We start from the raw sequence: 18325 nt of genomic DNA, 5'->3' as shown, positions 1-18325 counted from the left end.
TAGGAAAGTATCTAATATATCAAGAAATGAAAAAAGCTGTCTTAATAAAAACCCTGATTAAACTGGGTCACTATATTTTGGCAGCAAAGAGGTTGATAGAGAATAATGTAAAGAAAAAAGTGTATACTCTGCTGAAATCTGAAGGGACTTATGAAGGGAGATAGCTACAGGGCTTTCATTCTCAAATTGAAGAATCAAGAATCATGAACAGATGCCAAGGAGAAAGGTCAAGTGAGGCAAGATAACATGAAGGATTTACCAAAAGAACAAGAGCATCCTTGAGAACTAAGAGGAAATGGACATTTAGAAAGAATGAATTAGACCAGGGGTCAGTGAAGAATGAAATGGGGTAGCATAGAAAGAGAATTGTTCCAGCAGAATGGATAGGGATATAAACCAGGGAAGGTGAAAGGTTGGGAAAGTTAGATTCAATACTGCTTAGTAAAAGAACCATGGATGAGGTCACTACCAATGAGTGAAACTCTCCTCTAGTGTTAAGTTGTGAATGACAGAGAGTAAAAAGGGGAGACAGTTAACTAATTTACTACCTCTGCAAACGTCTTAAATGAATCCATTTCTCCTACAATCATTAGCCAAAATTCAGAAAACAGTTATAGGACTTGGGAGCAAAACAGAGAGTGGAACAAATTGTTCAGAATGGGATCAGGGAAGTTAAGGTCAAGAGAGTGAAGTCAGTTGAGCATGGCAGTGTCCAAAAAAGAACTGGGTTTCAATTATACTCCATACAAGAATAATAGCAAAGACAACATCTTTATTCTTTTAGGAACAAATAGAGTAAAGATAACAAATGAAATGAAAAAATGAAACTGCCCCCAGCTTTACGTGTTTTGTCAAGAAGGAATAGATAGCTCTAGCAGAGTTGAGAGAAATTGCTTTTTTTTTTTTTTTAAAATTTAACTTTATGTGTATGGATTCATTGCATGTATTGCCAGTAGAGGCTAGAAGAGGGCATCAGATCCCACAGAAGCAGAGTTACACAAAACTGTTAGACACCATGTCAGTATTGGAAATCAAACACTGGGCCAATGGGGAACAGCAAGTGCTCTTAACCACTAAACCATGTCCCCAGCTCCAAAAAAATGTCTAAGGAATTCATGTTTTCAAATTCTACCTATCATATTTAAGAAGAAATATTGTCTTCAATATATCTCATCTGGATAAAGACACTTGCCACCGAGCTGTATGGCCTGGGTTCAATCTCCAGGACACACGTGGTGAAAGGAGAGAACCAGCACTCTACTACTATTCCTTTCTAACTTCATGCTTTTATTATTCTTGTTTTGCTTTGTATTTTAATTTTTCTTGTTCTTACCTAAAAAGTCTAGTTAGCACTACCAGTATGTATATGGGTATAGAACCTTGACTGGAGTATAGGTAGAATTTTGAGCGTTCATCCATGAAGAAAATTGAATCTCCCTATCTCAGTGTCCATTAATTTGGTAACAGCTTCTCAGCTGTTACCATCTCCTTCATCCATGATGGGTGTTTGTCTGTCTTAATTTTGCTCAGTTATTACTGAGCTTGCTATCAAAACCCCCTTTCCTTGTCTAAGTATTTACTCCTTCTACCAGCTCCCATAAATTTCATATGTGCAAATCCCCTTCTTGTTAGTGCAGGGTTTTTTCTGCTTTCATTGTACATAGACTAGAGCTTTGTTTGAAGGCAAGACTTGGGTATGAAGACTATATTTAGAAAGGGCTTGATGACCAGAGTAGGAACTAGAACACCCTGCAAGTCCAGCTTGCAATTTTTCTATTCCAAACCTTTGTGTAGCAGCCATTTACTATTAAATTTCAGTAAATTAAATTACTATTAAATATCTTTCAATATGCCTTTACAGTCACATCCCTACCTCCAAAAAGGCATGTTTGACCTACTCATAGAAACATTTCCTTTCCTCATAGTTGTTACTCTGTTCACAAAGTATTCCAGTAGACATCATCTTTTCTGTTTAAATCTTCATTCCTTCTTCAACCAGCTCCTATCATTTTAAAACAAAACATCCTAACATTTTTGCCTGTGCCAGTCCTGGGTCTCTTAAAGATCTGTTATCTTTACAACTTGCTTGTAGAATAAGGGAGCTCTAACATGATATAAGGGTTTTTTTAATCTTGTTTTGTGACATATGTATCTTTGATATTTACATATAGTCTGTTGACATCATTTATTATTTTTTTATATTTCACAAAAATTTGTTGAACTCCTCTTCCTCATATATATCATATATTATGTTATAAATTAGTTTGTATATGTAAATTAATATTTTAAATATATTGCAAAAAATAAAGTAAGAGCATGTTAGTATTTTTCCTTGATGATTGTATCTTGAAATGTTAATATCCTAGAAAGTCTACATGATCCTCAGTATTTCCAAGGCCCCATACATCTGAGTGGAGTAATGTGAACTGTGAGTAATTCATAATAACAGAAGATGAAGAAAAACAATACTCCAGAAATTCTGATTTTTAAAACACTCTTATTAGTAACCAATGCTAAATTGGTCTGTGGTTTCTTAGAATCAGGAAATGTGTGTATATAAGGATTTGTCAGTCTCTTCTCATGAATTTACTAGGTTTCATTCATTGGAGAATCACCAATCAAATCAGCTCTTTGGAGGCCTCATATATGGCTGAAGCTTCTTGGCTCTGATATTCTGTGGCATTTCCTCCATAAAATTCACAACAACAACAACAACAACGATGATGATGATGAGAACAAAAAATGGAGCATAGCTTCCTCCCATTGGGAAAAATGGAAATCATTTTCCAACTATTCTTACTTTCAATTCTCTCTCACATATCCTAGGCCAATTCTTTCAATTTGAAATGGGGAAACCCAACGTTGCAGGTGGTGGGTGAAGGGTGCCAATTGTGCCCATTAAATAGTTACCTGTGGTCTCAGATGTGAGTAATGGAATATGTATTTCTTAATGCTTTCCTTTAATGCAAGTAAGATTATTATCACATATATTCATATGTATCTCATCTTCCTTTTATTTTATTATTGTACTTCTTTACTCTTAATACAGAAATATTAAGACAGAATAATTAGGGCTAATGCATCAAAATGATAGAATTCTGTCTCTTACACACATATACATGAACATGTATCTGAGCACATGCATCTGAGCACACATGTTCCTGCTATAGGTCATTTGAAGACACAGTTTTTGAGTAAATATTGACTTAAAGAAGAAACTATTTTTGAATGACATTCCTTTCTCTTGTTTGACAAAAGCAAATACATAAATATAATTTAGATAGTAATTAGACATGACCAAATGGATCTTTTGGTTTTTGCATGTATTTTTATTGTTATTCATAAAATGTTATCTTTCACAACCTTCCCAGTAATTTTAGAAAGACAGAGAGAGGGTTTGGATTGTCTTTAAATCATCACAGATGAACAAACTTTACCTAAAGGTATAATCTTGCTTGTTCCGGGCCATTTAGTTACTGCATATCTGGTCTGCCTGAAGCTCTCTCTGTTCTGCTGACTGCTTGTCTAGGACACTTTCCACTACATCACATACTAGGATGTATGAAGATCATTACTCTAGGGCCAGCCAAAGGACAGCTTAGTTCATAGGAATAGTAAAACATCAGACAGTGTGATGCCTTTCACTGATGGCTTGAGACACCTTCGTATCTCATTCAGGACCAAACACTTGGGACACAAAGAAGCAAGCTCAGCTCCAACTACTTGATTTCTTTGGGCATAGCCCTCTCAGACAGTTAGGTACAGCACCCTTCCTTGCACAGTTGCTGGCCTTTCCTGAAGGCTATCAACATATCTGCTGAGACTGCACTACATAAAATGGCTGTCACCAAGCCATCTGGTGCATTTGAGCTTTTTTTTCCCCTCTAAGATGCAAGTTTTCAGTTTGCACAGCACTTCATATTCTTAATACACTTGACTAAGTCATTAATATTTCACTTTCATTACCATGTATTAATAACAGGAATTTAGAATGATCTTGTTCATCTAACTCCTAGAAAACAAATAATTACATTTGTGCATATTGATTGTCAGTTAACTAAAGATGTTTAGCCTGGAGCTATGAGAAATCCACCAGCAGGCTGAGTTTTGGTTCTTAGCCATGTTTAAAGTGCATCAAGCTGATGTCTCTGAAACACTAGAGACAAGCAGGGAGAAGTCCAGGGATTTAAGGGAGGACTCCAGTCTTTACTGGACTCAACCCTGATTCTTCATAACTCTTTAGGGTACGGCATCTTGTCAGAGCTTTGACAATCCTTAAAGATAATCAAAGACTAAGAACTGAATATCTGCTCTTAGAGGTTTGTTTGGTCATGTTTTAGTTGTTGGCATTTGGAGGTAGGAACTCACTTTCTCTGTCTTGTTCTTTTCCTTTTTTAAAAAAAAATCATAAGTGCTAGGGTTTAGTAGTGGGGAAGTGCATAATACATTGTTTGAGAGTCAGCTCTGTACTTACTAAGAAGCACCAGGCTTGATCTCTGACAATTTAGCACAGACATCACAATGTGTCCTTCTTAATGGTGAGCAAGGAAGACAAAGTAAGAAATACACACACACACACACACACACACACACACACACACGAGAGAGAGAATTGTTAAACTAGATACATGCATATTTTTAATTTAACTATTTCCTTCAATGTGTTTTTGATTATTTTGTTTTCCCTTTCATAGTTCCTCTCATAGTTTCCCATATCTTCCTATCCACCTAATTTGTTGTGCTCGTTCTCAAAAAAAAAAAAAAATACTGAAAGAGTAAAAACAAACAAAAATTTAGCCAAACAAAAATTACTAAAAGTAAACAAAAAATCTTACAGGTGGGAAAAATGAAATATATTTTGTGTTGGCCAACTACTACTAGTCATAGGGCCTGCCCTGGGTATGGTTGATAGACCCAATGAGACTTCAATGGAGAAAAATTAGTTGCAAATAGCTTCTTGGTTAGGAGTGTGACTTAGTGGCTACTTCTTTTCAGTCCTAATATTTTGTCTGGTAGACAGGTTGTATGCATTCCATCAAAGTCTCTGTGAGTTTATATGTGTATCAGTCTTGTTGTATCTCAAAGATAATTTGTCCTTGGAGGTATCCACCACCTCTGGCTCTTAAAATTTTTGAACTTCCTCTTACAGACGGATTTCTGAGCCCCAAGGGGAAGGTTTTGATAAAGATATCCCATTTAGGACTGACTGTGTCAATGTCTCATGCTCTCAGCATATTTTCTACTCTTGGGTCTCTTTGTTATTTCTCAAGAACTGAAAGAAAAAGCTTTTCTGAGAGAGCTGTGCAATGTAGCAATCTATAGGTATAGCAGTTTGTCTTTTGGAGTCACTTTATTGCTATGTTCCCTTAGCACAATAATAGCTAATTTTTTCCCTAGGTCCATGACCTACCTAATCTCAGGTTATATGGGGTTCCATTACATGGAACATGCCTAAAATCCAATAGAAAAGTGTTGGCTATTCCTATAACATTTGTGCCATCAGAGTACCAATATGTCTTTCAAGCAGGTTGTTGTTGTAGATCAGAGGGTTTATAGTTGGATGGTATTAATGATTGCTTTTCTCCTTCATAAGCATGCAGAGTACCTTCTAGCATCGAGAGCTAGTCACTAAGAGTGAAGATTCCATTTGGACACCAATTTGATTTCTCCATATTCTATGACATAAATAAGTGATATCTTCATTAAGAGATCCCGACCGACCGTCATATTTTGGAGAATGACCACTTCATTAAAGAAGGCAGAGAAATGGGAAAGAGGAATGAGATTTGTGAAGACATATTACTTATAATACTAGCCTTTCTAACTCCAAATGTCTTTTTAAAAGAGCCATCATTTGCCATTGTTCATCTGGCAGAGTCTGATTTATGCATATTGCTGGAGTTTTTTATTTGCTTATTTTGTTTTGTTTGTTTGATTTGGGTTTTTGAGAAGGTTTCTCTGTAGCTTTGGAGCCTGTCCTGGAACTGGCTCTGTAACCAGTCTGTCCTCAAACTCACAGAGACCTGCCTGATCCTGCCTCTTGAGGGCTGGGATTAAAGTCATGCATCACCACCACCCAGCTGCTGTACAGTTTTAACTTGTGATTTATTGTAGCCTCCCCACTTGTTCACCAATTCCAGCTCTCCAGTTCCTCTCTTAGCTGTACTGTATCCCTGGATCAGGTAATTGAGATCCTACATCCCAGCAGCTTGCTTTTGTACCATGCCATGGCCACCATTCTCCTTCTAGAGTGGCACATGCAAGGTTTAACATGTCTGTGGCACACACATTCCCCATTTCTAGTTTTTATTAAATAATGAAGTTCCTTTCAACTGTTGGTGGGCACTGACCTCCCATGGAGAAAGTTCACTATGAAACTTTCTGGCTCAGTCCATCCTTTCAGACAGAGAATCTGAGTAGGGATGAGGACAGTAGCTGTGGTAGAGGTAGGAGAAGACACCCTGGAGGACAGTAGTTCCCTTGTCATTTCAATCTCTCTGAAATGAAAATTGCCCCTTTGATCCACAGGTGTTACTATTTGCTCACGATGTTAAATATTGAAATTTTCCATGTCTTCACTAGTTCTCTCTCACTTGTTTCTTGCTCTCTCTCTTTTCTTCTCTCTCTCTCTCTCTCTCTCTCTCTCTCTCTCTCTCTGTGTGTGTGTGTGTGTCTCTCTCTCTCTCATAAGTTTGTGTGCCAGGTGAGAAAGCACATGTGCACATGAATGTCCCTGAGTTTCGTCATGCATGATCATGAACAGAGAATTATTTTCTACTATGATTTTTATAGACCTCACCAGTTCCTGTTCATCTTTCAAGTCTGAGGACACCATTTGCAGTAAAATCTATATCTCATCACCACAAAGCCTACATTTGTGAGGTTGGACACAGATGAAAGATTGAGGTTAAGTACTTGAACCTGCAGTATTTGGTAGGATGATACAGACAGAGGTGGCCATCATGGTCGGTCTCCTACCTTTAGGAGGAATAGGTAAAATACAACTTCAGATATTCAGCAGATGAGACTTGCCTTTCTCAAGTCATATAACCATCTTTCACTTCTCCTGTATTCCATCCTACCTGTCTTCAAATGCTTCTATTCCTGAAAATCTCTGTCTTCTCAGCCTCCCTAAAATCCAAGAACTGTGGAACTGACAGAAAGGAAGGAGTCTCCATGTGAAAAACTGACTTAGAAGGAAAAGAAAGCTTGTTTTAATAAGCAGATGGTCTCTGTAGATGGGGGAGTGTTAACATTAAAACATATGCTAGGGGAGGGAGGAAAAAAGGAGAGGAGGGAGAGAGAGAAAGAGAGAGGAAGAGGCGGTGGAGGATTATGAGGCACGTGGCATCTGTAAACAGTGTTCTTTCTAGAAGTTTCCCATGTGAGAGAAACAGATTTCCAGAATGGTATGAAGAAATTTGCTCAAATATTTCTGATTTCATCTCAAAAACTGTTTACCTGACATGAATTATAATTGCATAGTACCAAGAAATGACATCTGCAGAAATGATAGTTAGATGAGCTTGTGTTTTCTTGTTTGGTTTTGTTTTATAAATTTATTTGATAAAATAAAGGCATTAAGGAATCATCGTGATGGTTTTTCACTGAGTCTCTGTGTTTGTAATAGAAATAGAGCTCTTTTTTTCTTTGTTGTTTTTGTTAGCTGAGGTATTTGAAGTGTTATATATAACATACACAGATATCAAAAACAGGCATAAAGGGACTTACTACTTGTTATTACTCAATGATGTGACATCTAATTAATGTACTACTTTGTAGACCAAAAATTCATGATTAGCAGAGCGAGAGTTAAAAGAGGGGATACAAAAGAATGAGACGAGTCAAAACCATGCACTTCCTGTTTGCTAAATTGAACTTGGTTTAACCCTATTCTTATTTCAGTTGATTGGATATTGGCATGGAAGCATAGCATATTCTGATCAGGTAGATGGTGTTTTGTCAATGTTGCTTCTAAACTAAAAGAAGATACACAGAGTGATGAGAAACATAGGGAGCTAAAACTATAGCCTAACAAAATGAAAGCTAGTTTAAATGTTAAAAGATCCTGGTTCTTCTATTATGCAGTTGGGTGACATTGGTTTAGGCATTATTGCTGTTAGCCTTGTTTTCTTGATTCCATTTCAAAGAGGTTAATCTCAGTCAGAGACACAAATTGAGATCCCTGCACAACCCAGGTAGTTTGAATAATCCTGCCCAAGTATAAGACCCAGGTAGATAAATACTGGGCTTATGATCTGCTGGAGAAAACACTACTCCCTTAAATAGGCAGACAGTTAGCCGGAGTCAGATATGACAAGGGGATGGAGGCACACCTGTTTTCAGGACCATTCTGTGCTGCCTCCTTTCAAGCAAGAAACACAGATTTTGTGTAAAGTCACTCAATTTGTTTTCAAGGTGTGAGCAGTACATTTAAGTCTAAAATTTAAAAGTTAAGACAAAATGTAAGGTCAAATAATCATGCCAAAAGATTCCATGAACTAAAAGTGAGGGCTCTGAAGTAAATGATCTTCTGGACCATCATAAAATGTAAAATTCAAGGATACTAGAATAGAATCTGCAGTGGGAAAAATATTTTACTTCTTTAAACAAATCATGTTATGCTGGGGTTTTTGTTTTGTTTTGTTTTCAGATACACAGAGATCTGTATGGCGTTAAATGTAGAGCAGGGGTTTTAAACTCAGCTGTTAATCATTGCTAGGGATGCATAGATATTTCTCTGTTTGGAATGTGCATTTGTGTAGCATGTGTGGCATGTGTAGCATGTGTGTGTGTGTGTGTGTGTGTGTGTGTATCTCTCTGTGTGTATGCCTTTGTGTGTTTCTGTGTGTATATATGTCTCTATGTGTGCATGTCTGTGTATGTTTCTTTGTGTGTGTGTTTCTGTGTGTGTCTATGTGTGTATGTCTGTGTATGGTGTATGTTTCTGATTCTGTGTGTATGTGTGTGCTTGTATAAGATGAAAGTGTGCTTTGTGAATGTGTATATGTGGATTGGTGAAAACAATATAGTAAATGTCAGTAACTACACTGATTTTTTTTTTCTGAATCTGGCTTTTTATTCACCCTTGCTTGCTTGCTTTCTTGACCTTTTGTTCTTCCATTCTTGCACTTATCCTGTCATCTCACTGTGATTTTTTTCCAAAGTAATGAATCTGGATATTTAAAAGCCTAGATACGAATTAAAGACTTGGTAATGGGTTTGAAGAAAGGTGTAAGGACAAATGGGGATCAAGTAAAGGGAGTTGAATTACCTGCAGCTACTGTAGTTAGGCAAGTCTGTTATTTCAAGCTTGACTTATCTTTACTGTGGACATAAAATATGATCTGGGAGTATGATGTCAGCGCATCCACTCTCAATAATTGATATGATGAATAATCTCAACCTTCTGATACCTTCTGTATCTCCCCACATCTCAAGAAACTTCATTCATCAGCCACGTTTGAAATGTTTAAGTAATCTCAGTGATGTATGGAACCCTGACACTCCCTTGTTAGAAATTCGCGCTACTAACATTCTATCAAATTAAAAAGCCACTGAGCTCTTGTGCATAAAATTACCATAAATTACCTTCTGAAGGTTCATTGCTGTTTGGAATGTTTAATTGCTCACTCAGCTGAACTTTAACAGCTCAGTATTATTAATCAACTTGTCAAAAGGTTTTTCATTATGTAGTCTTTAGGTGGAATTGGGCAGGATACAAAAACTTAAGTTGGTCTGATTCTAGTAAATTGCCAACCAATCTTGGTAGAGTTTGGCATCTTTTGTTCTCTAGTTACAATACTTTACAAAGTATTATTGGGAAAACTATGTTCTTCTATATGTTTCAATAAAGTCAGTGAATTCATCAATAAAAGGTATAATTTTAATGACTCTAAAAAGAACAAAGAAGGCAGGTGGACAAATGATGGCACACTTCTGACAAGTGATTATGTACATCTTCCAGTTGAATCATGCTAAAAGTGAGATAAACTTGCAAATGTTACTGATATTTTAATGATTGCTTTAATGTGATTTTACTGTAATATTTTTAAAGCAACTTCATGGGATGACATTTTCAGGTGAGTGACTTGTGTTCTGTGAGTCATTACAATAAAGCCATTTTGACTCATCTTCCAGAGGAGGGGAGGTTTCCTTACCTAACTTAGCAAAGCTACACCACAGGTTAAATGTTGTCAACAAATTAGTTCTAATTGGCTTCTGCTATCAGTTAAATGGTTAAAAGTAACTATTTAAACTTTAGTGGACATGTCTTCTACTTTTACAAGCCCAGGAATATGAAACTATTCCCATAATGTTTAAAGAGATCCAGATCCAGCATTTTTACACTGTGCAATAATTATTCCCTGCCACTCCCCAATCAATTTTGCTTGTTCCATTTTCTCTCTGTATTTTTTTAATTGTGTAAATATCTGAAAGAAACTATGAGAAAAAAATATGTTTTTCTATTAACGTCATATTTTACATTTTAAGGTAAATTTGTTTTATAGATAGCTAAGCAACGAGGAACTTCCATCAAAGCATGGTGCCTTAGAAGTCAGTGATGCCTATGGTAAGGTCATATTGATGCTAGAGGGGTATCATTCTGAATAGAGATACTGTTGGCATAGTGAGGTTGAGCAAATGAGATTTTTTTTTGTTTTGTTTTGTTTTTGTTTGTTTGTTTGGTTCTTTTTTTTTGTGGTTTCTAAGTAAAAATCAGAATCTGGCCAAGGCATCATTGACAGTGAAGTCATATAGGTGTAGTCATGGATGTCTAGTCATGTTAGAAAGAACTTGGGTACTGAAAACTAATCCTTCACTGGGAAATAAATAGTTTGCATGAAGTTTTAATTTATTTGTCTCACCCCCTTCATGTGGCAATAAATAGAAACAAGGTATGATAAATAAAAATACAGACGCAGCTCCAGGTTGATGTGACTGAAAATCCTTTCCCAGCCACAGTTCTCTCCTCACATCTACCCAAAGTCAGTAAGCTATCATTTCATCCAGATCTCTGGGAGCAGTGCGTGGGAGTGGCAAAGGCAAACTCCATCATCCACCTTGTACCTGAGCACTAGCCATCACTGCTTTCATTGATCCCTGTTGTCTTTCATCCCAAAAGGGATGCTACAGGTCTAGATGGAAAAAGATTAACAACCTTATTTAACATTTCAGATGAATACTTAGAGAAAAGAAACTCAATTGAGACATGGTCAGACTGGAGAGATAGATGGACAGATGAATGTACTTGCTGCCAAGCCTGTTGACATGAGTTTGATCCCCTAAACCAACATGATGGAAGCAGAGAACCAACTCCTGAAATTTGCTTTATAACCTTCAAACTCACACTGTGGTACACCTGTTCCTTTCCCCCCAGCACATACATACATACATACATACATACATACATACATACATACACACACACACACACACACACACACACAATTACAAAATTAAAGACAAAGACAAACTGCAAGACAAGAATCTTTTATCTATTCTAGACACAGAAAATGTGATTAAGAAGATGTGGCCAACTGTTTTTCAACACAATAGACATGAACCACAACAACAAACAAAATACCACTATTACAATGTGGAAGAATTTAGTGAGGATTTTGGAGTTCCAAAATGTGTAACTTTGTAGAGCTATGAGAATACTTTCAAGATAAATGTATTTGTAATAATTCGTGCTAACTTCACTTTGAGTCGGAGAGTGTGAACTGCTCTCTTGAGGTCCCATTCAATTTGAAGTCTCTCTAGTTCTGTGACGTTAAATTTTGGTATGATTGACTAGATTGCCTTAGGACTGAATTCCACTCACTGATTCCTGTATCTTCTAAGAATGAAAAAAAATCTAGAAATTGCCACTTTGTGCACCAATTGCAGCAGTGGGCTCCCGCCTCCTCCCCCCTCCAGCATTGTAGTCATGCACAGTTGAGAACAGAGTGGAACTCATTGTGTAAATTTTCTTTAGTGCATGGATTATTGATTTAATAGATCATGACAATCTATTTTGTCAGACTGCTGCCACACAGGTTCTGAGTCAGCAGGCAGACAAGTCTTATAAAATATTTGTTGTGAAAATAAAAAGCTGCTGCATAAGATGAAATTGAAGCTGAATAATGGTAAAGTCAGTTTTCTAATAAGTAAGATGATCATCATCCAGGAGCTGAAATCATTAGAGCTAGTCATTTTTACTTCATGCTTTTGCTTCTGTGGTAGGAATGGAAAATTTTAACACAGAAGATGTTCAATTATACATCTTTTATGAATGTAGGATATTAAGAATGAGGGGTTATCTAGTAGGTTTCCTGAATGTTAAAGGTGCAAATGTCAGAAGATGGGAGACAGACTCTGATTTGTCTGTTTTGTTGCTAGCAGTTTATTGACTAGCAAAAGAAAGCAGAGCTGTGCAAAAGCAAGAGTAAAAATGAGATGCAGTGATACAGTGGTTGTGATGGTATGACATTCCCAAACTAGGGAAGTAGGATTGAATAACCATGCCTTTATATTGATAAGTTATTGGAATTGCTATGTATGCACCTATATAAGTACAGCACATGCCACACATTAATAATTATAAAAAGTTGAAGTTTCAAGTATCTTTTGTTCATTTGATATTCCTTGGTGCAACAAGTAAGAGAAGGAATGAGCATGCACACAATTGTGTCATCTAGATGTGAGATGAATTTACCCTTTTCCTTATGTATAAAATGGTGTCTTCCTCCTCTTTACTAAGTTCTATTGTGTGCATGCTCCCTCCTTCCCTTACTTGCTGCCCCATGGAATCTCATATGATCAAGAAATACTAGAAACATCAAGCTTTTATAATTATATGTATGTAGTGTATATATTTAGGTGTATTATATATATATATATATGTGTGTGTGTGTGTGTGTGTGTGTGTGTGTGTGTGCAAATGTGTGTGTACTTGTCTACTTGTCTACATGGATACAAGAGTGTCTTTATCTACTGCCCCTTGCCTTACTACTTTTTTTTTTGAGATAGGGTCTCTTACTGAACTTGGAGATCCCTCATTGGCTACATTGGATGGTCCTCATCCACAAGGAATCTTCTGTCTCTGCCTTCACACTGGGACTATAGTGATTACAGGTCTTCAGATATTCATGTTGCAGTGGAGTATGTTTGCCTCTTTCTTAGGTATAAAACAGAAAATCACATGTCACCATGCTGACATGAAGAGTGGAGAAAGAATGGAAAAGTAGTTATAATTCTGACAAGAGTAAGTAGTTGAAGGAAATATCAAATCATCCTACGTTTCCAACTTTCAATCTTCCCATGAAAGATTGGATTCATTAGGCTTTATTTTATACCATTCAATCCCAATTAATTGTTCTCTTAAAGTATTAATTGACACGAGTTTTAGACTGATATGAGATAATAAATTTATAGTTCATTTTTTACCCTGTGCTTTACAAAATGTCCTGTGTGTCCAAAACCAGTTTCCACAAAGGCTAAATAGCTGGGGACAGAGAAGACAGGGCATTGTTTTTTATTACAGGTACACAGGCAATCTTGATGCTGAATATTCAAAACCATACTTGGGGTAAAAGTATGTTTTGCCTATTTTTTTTTTGTTGTTGTTAATTGAGTCCAATAAGGAAACGTTTCCATAATTGAGAAGGTATATGGTTATAAATAGTCCTGCTATGGGTTTTGTCTGTGCCCTGTTACTGGGACTGTTTCTCTTCTCTCATTGCTGAACTTGGCAGCAGCAACCACACTGCAAGGTCCTTCCTTACCATATACAAAGAAAAATGATTCGTGGCTTCTTTTCTATTCTTTAGCTTTTTGCAGAAAATTAGAAATTTTATAAAAAAATAAAATTGTCTCAGAGATGGTGAGAAATGTGTTTGTTCATGAAAAAACAAAAAGCTGGTCCTGAATGCATTACTCTCAGAAGAACAAGCAATATTCAGTTCTTGTCTGTAAGTAAGCCTTGTGAAAGTCAAAAAGCAATTCAGTCCAAAAGCAATGTCTTGACACCAATGCCATTAATATTCTCTAGTATTTCTGTGAAGCTATTTAGTGGCATCTATTAAGCTGACAAGGAGCAGATTTTACTTTACCAGACCCCAAAAAAATCTAAGGATTTCAGCATAGAAACATGAATCACAGAATTAAATAGCTTTAAATGACCAATTGGAGGACAATATAGAATACCTGGTAGACAGATGAATCAATATTTAAAGATGTAGAAGGAATATTAACCATTTTCACTTCCAATCAAATACATGAGACCAAGAACCCAAAGACATAATTCTGACATATTACATATTTCATGGGATGTGAAGATAAGCATATTTAATTTTTGAGGCAAGGATGATGTATATAGAACTAAGCATTGGCTGCAGTATAATGGAATACTAAATGGTTTATCATTCATAAATAAGGGCCTCTCTACTCTGAATTCCCCATACACATAAAAGAGAAGTTTAACAAATCATAATTAAGTTTTAATAATTGCTGCTTGAATACTTTCTTTGTGGAAGAAGACACTATGCTTGTCCTATCATATCCTTCAAAAGGTAGAACATTATAAAGATAATCTTCTGAGGTATATTTACAAGAGAAGTGTAATGAATGCCCAAAATGAGACACAAAGGAGGGAGTGAGTTTATCCAGAAGTAAAATTGTACAAAACTTTATGTATGGAGGAGAAAAGAAAAGCATTTGACAAATAAATGGGAAGTTAGGGGAAAATGTTCCTACATGAAAGGTTAGTGGTAATCAAAGGGAAATGGTTGTGGTGGAAAGTCAGGGGGCACATTCAAAATTCATAAATAGACCAGTTTTACTTGCTATATAGAACACTTGTAAGGAGATAGGAAGTTGGTTTTAAAAGGTGCTTGGGAAACATTTTCAAGAGTGTTCTCATAGGCTTCAGCACTGGAATGTTTTGAAGACAATAATTCAGTTGAGAGGGGCTGTTTTGTGTCCATCCCTGACTTAGTAGTTCAAATTCTTTCCTTCTTTCTATTTCATGATCCTTCTACAAAATAAAAATATAGTGTTCTCAGAGACCATGGTTGAAAGTTCAATACTTTAGGCAGCAAAAATTGGGGAAGTTTGGTGACTCAGGATCATGCTTTTGCTTATCTTCCACATAGAACCCATTAATGAGTAAGCTACATGCCTCTAAATATCTCTTGAATCCCTAACTTCGGTCATTACTTCTGGTTCAAGAATGACTCCGCCATACCCTGGATCCCTCCAGTACCCCATTGCTATATCCCTATCCACATTTCTTACCTAGAAACTATCATATAAAAATGATCTTCCCACCATTTTACATAAAATGCCCTGTGACTCTCCATTGATTTGTTTTTATGGAACAAAATACTTAATGTGGCACTTCCAACCTGGACAACTTCAAATTGCTGACTTATAATCTTATATTTCAGATGTACTCAACCTCCAAATGTGAGTTTCGAATGACATCTTCTTACAAGTTTCTATATCAGTTTATGTTTTCATGTAGTATTTCTTGATGATAATAGTTAATATAAAATTCATTTTAGGAGCTATTTCCTCTGATACTAGAGCCTCTTTTCTTCCATAGTCACCTATAAGATAGCATATTATATACCATGCATTCTGTCCTGAGCCAATGCAGCTCTTTGTATTCTTTTTTGCATCCTTTAGTAGGTGTAATTTTCTTGAGGACAGAAAGTGATGGAACTACTTTTGTATATCCATTGGAGAAAATCAATGAATAGAAAAGTAGAAGATTGTAGCCAGCATGTAGACAGACTATGTTGACAAAAGACTGTAGAGAAATGAATTTAAGGCTAACACAATAGTACAGGAAATATAATATGAGGGTCTGAAATTCAGTAAAAAGAAATGGAAATGAAAGTGTGTAGTGTTTTGGAAAATGGAGATGATGTATGTATGTGGTTATGCAGATTTCAGCTAACCAATTATATAGTTTTGGGTCATGAAATAAGAAAGGGAGCATAAGTGGTTGGTGGTGGGTTTACATGGGAATTTAGAAAGTTAATTTCTGACATAAGATAGCAATAACATGGAAAAAGAAATTCAAACTCAAGGAAAAAAAAAAGAAACACAGACTTGAGGGTCATTAATGTAAATGTTGCAGTAATGGACTGATGGAAAATACGAAGAAAATTTCAAAATTTCAAAATAAACAGGAATAGGATGGCCAAAGTTTCTGGAACTGAGAAAAAAATAATAAATGAGTTAATAATGAATCAGAATCAGATAATCAGAGTAAAAATGTTCAAAACGGACATTGTCAGCACTTTGTCATTTCAGCTTGTGTTTGCTATTAACAACCCAAGAATTCACTAGAACACTGTTGTGTGATCTAGCAGTGAATCTTCCTACTTCCTATTGACAGACTATTAGAAAAGCAGGTCTCACTGTCTGGGGCATTTGGCATTGTTACAACATTGCCACAGTTAAAACTAGCAAACTTTAGTTTAAGCCTGTTCTACTAAATATATGGGACATACTTACGCTGAAAACTATTCACCAGTTACCTAGTCTGTTAACTATTTTACTGACTAGTACTGGCAAGTCCAGTCTTTGTCATCTTGGCAAAGAAAACTGAGTCAGCTCTGACAGGTGATCTTATATAACCAGTATACTCTACAATGAGTACATTCTTCTTTTTAGGACCCTGACATAAGAGTTGGCTGGTCTGTCAGCTAATTTCTGACTTTCTTTTTGTACATTTTTAGATTCTAAAGAATAAAACATATAAAACATATCCTGACAACTTCTAAATCAGTATTTATGTATTTTGAAAGAGTCCTCTCTCTACCGCTATTAAAAATTCAGCCTATTCGCTGTTTTATTTATTATTGTTTTTTTTAAGTAGTAGTAGTATGTTTTACTTAGGATGAGAGGTCCTTAGCTCAAATCACTTTGACCTCTAATTGTGCTAGATAGGTTTTTTTGTTTTGTTTTGTTTTCTAAGAGGTTACAGTTTTGATAGACTTTTCCCAAGAAACTCAGCACCCTTATAAATGTTAGGAGGATTTCTTTTTCTTAAAAAATATATCTTTACAGAGAACAGGAGAACTCAAATAACTTAAAACCTTTTCCTTTTATTGAGTCCATTGGTAAATTTTCAAACAAGTCTTTGGCCACAAATAACAGAAACCTTTGAATAAGGCAGAAGAAATTCAGCATCAAACGTGATTAGGGCAATATGTTAAAAACCAGCACAAATGGTTGTGGATTCTTTTCTAGCTTAGGAAAAAGTGAAAGAACAAAAAGATAAGCGGGATGCTGGACTTTCTGGAAACAATTTCAGCGTCTGTAAAAGGTCTATACTGTTCCTCCGCGCTGGCTACTCCCATGTCTGACACCATGTGCCACCTTAATCAACACTTTGCTGAGGGCATAATGGAAAACATGTTCTCTCTGCTTTAACTCTAGTGTAGGCTTCGGCCATCAGCCAAATGGGACAGACAATACGAGTTCTGTGATAGACAGACCTTCTGACAGCGAAACAGAGGATACCCTCCTCAGGACAGATAGCCTATGCAGATACTGCAGCTTCCAAGTGGAAAACCATCTCTTGGAATAGCAAAATTTGGCACAGCCTTTCCCCTGAACTCTGCCAAAGAGGCAGATCTCTTAGTCATAAACTCTATTGGTTGATCTACTAACACAGGCGCTTGGTGCTTTTCCATCGAATCAGACTTGAGTGTGGAAACAGCCCAATGTTTTCTCGGGTGTTTATATTATTTCAATGGCACTTCCTTTGATTTACCTAAAGGATGTTTTGTTTTAATTAAAGTTTACGACCAAAGACGAGCTGAAAACATATTGAAGTAGATGTACATTGCTTATGGGTTTTGAATACAATTATTTCAACCATAAAAATAGACCCAAACAATTTTGCTTCTCTGCCAGAAATCAATTCATGATCACAGGGTTTCAGGTCTTCATTTTCTTTTCACTTAAAATAATGAAAGGTACTTGCTGATCATGAACTAAAAAAAATTGTGAAGTCAGTAAATATGGAAACTAACATTTATTAATTTTCAATAAGGAATGCAATAAGATCTGATGTTGGTTAAATTATGGACTCATTCCAATTTGTTGGCTCCCTCTCCAAAGCAAGTGTACTAAAAATAAAGTGACTTCCTTTTTGTCAATTATAACGTGTGTGCTTTTAAAAATTGTTTTGTCTTTTAGGTTTTGATAAGATTTGGTGAGATAGTAGCTATGAACTTCTGTGACGCTGGCCTCAGAAATTATGCCAAGTGTCAGCAGGTCATGATCCATTTCCTTCACACTCTCTATCCTTTTATGTATCAAA

Source organism: Phodopus roborovskii, unplaced genomic scaffold (assembly GCF_943737965.1).
Source record: "Phodopus roborovskii unplaced genomic scaffold, PHOROB, whole genome shotgun sequence".
NCBI classification, from domain to species: domain Eukaryota; kingdom Metazoa; phylum Chordata; class Mammalia; order Rodentia; family Cricetidae; genus Phodopus; species Phodopus roborovskii.
The sequence above is the reverse complement of the archived record's forward strand: the minus strand, read 5'-3'. Positions refer to the sequence as shown.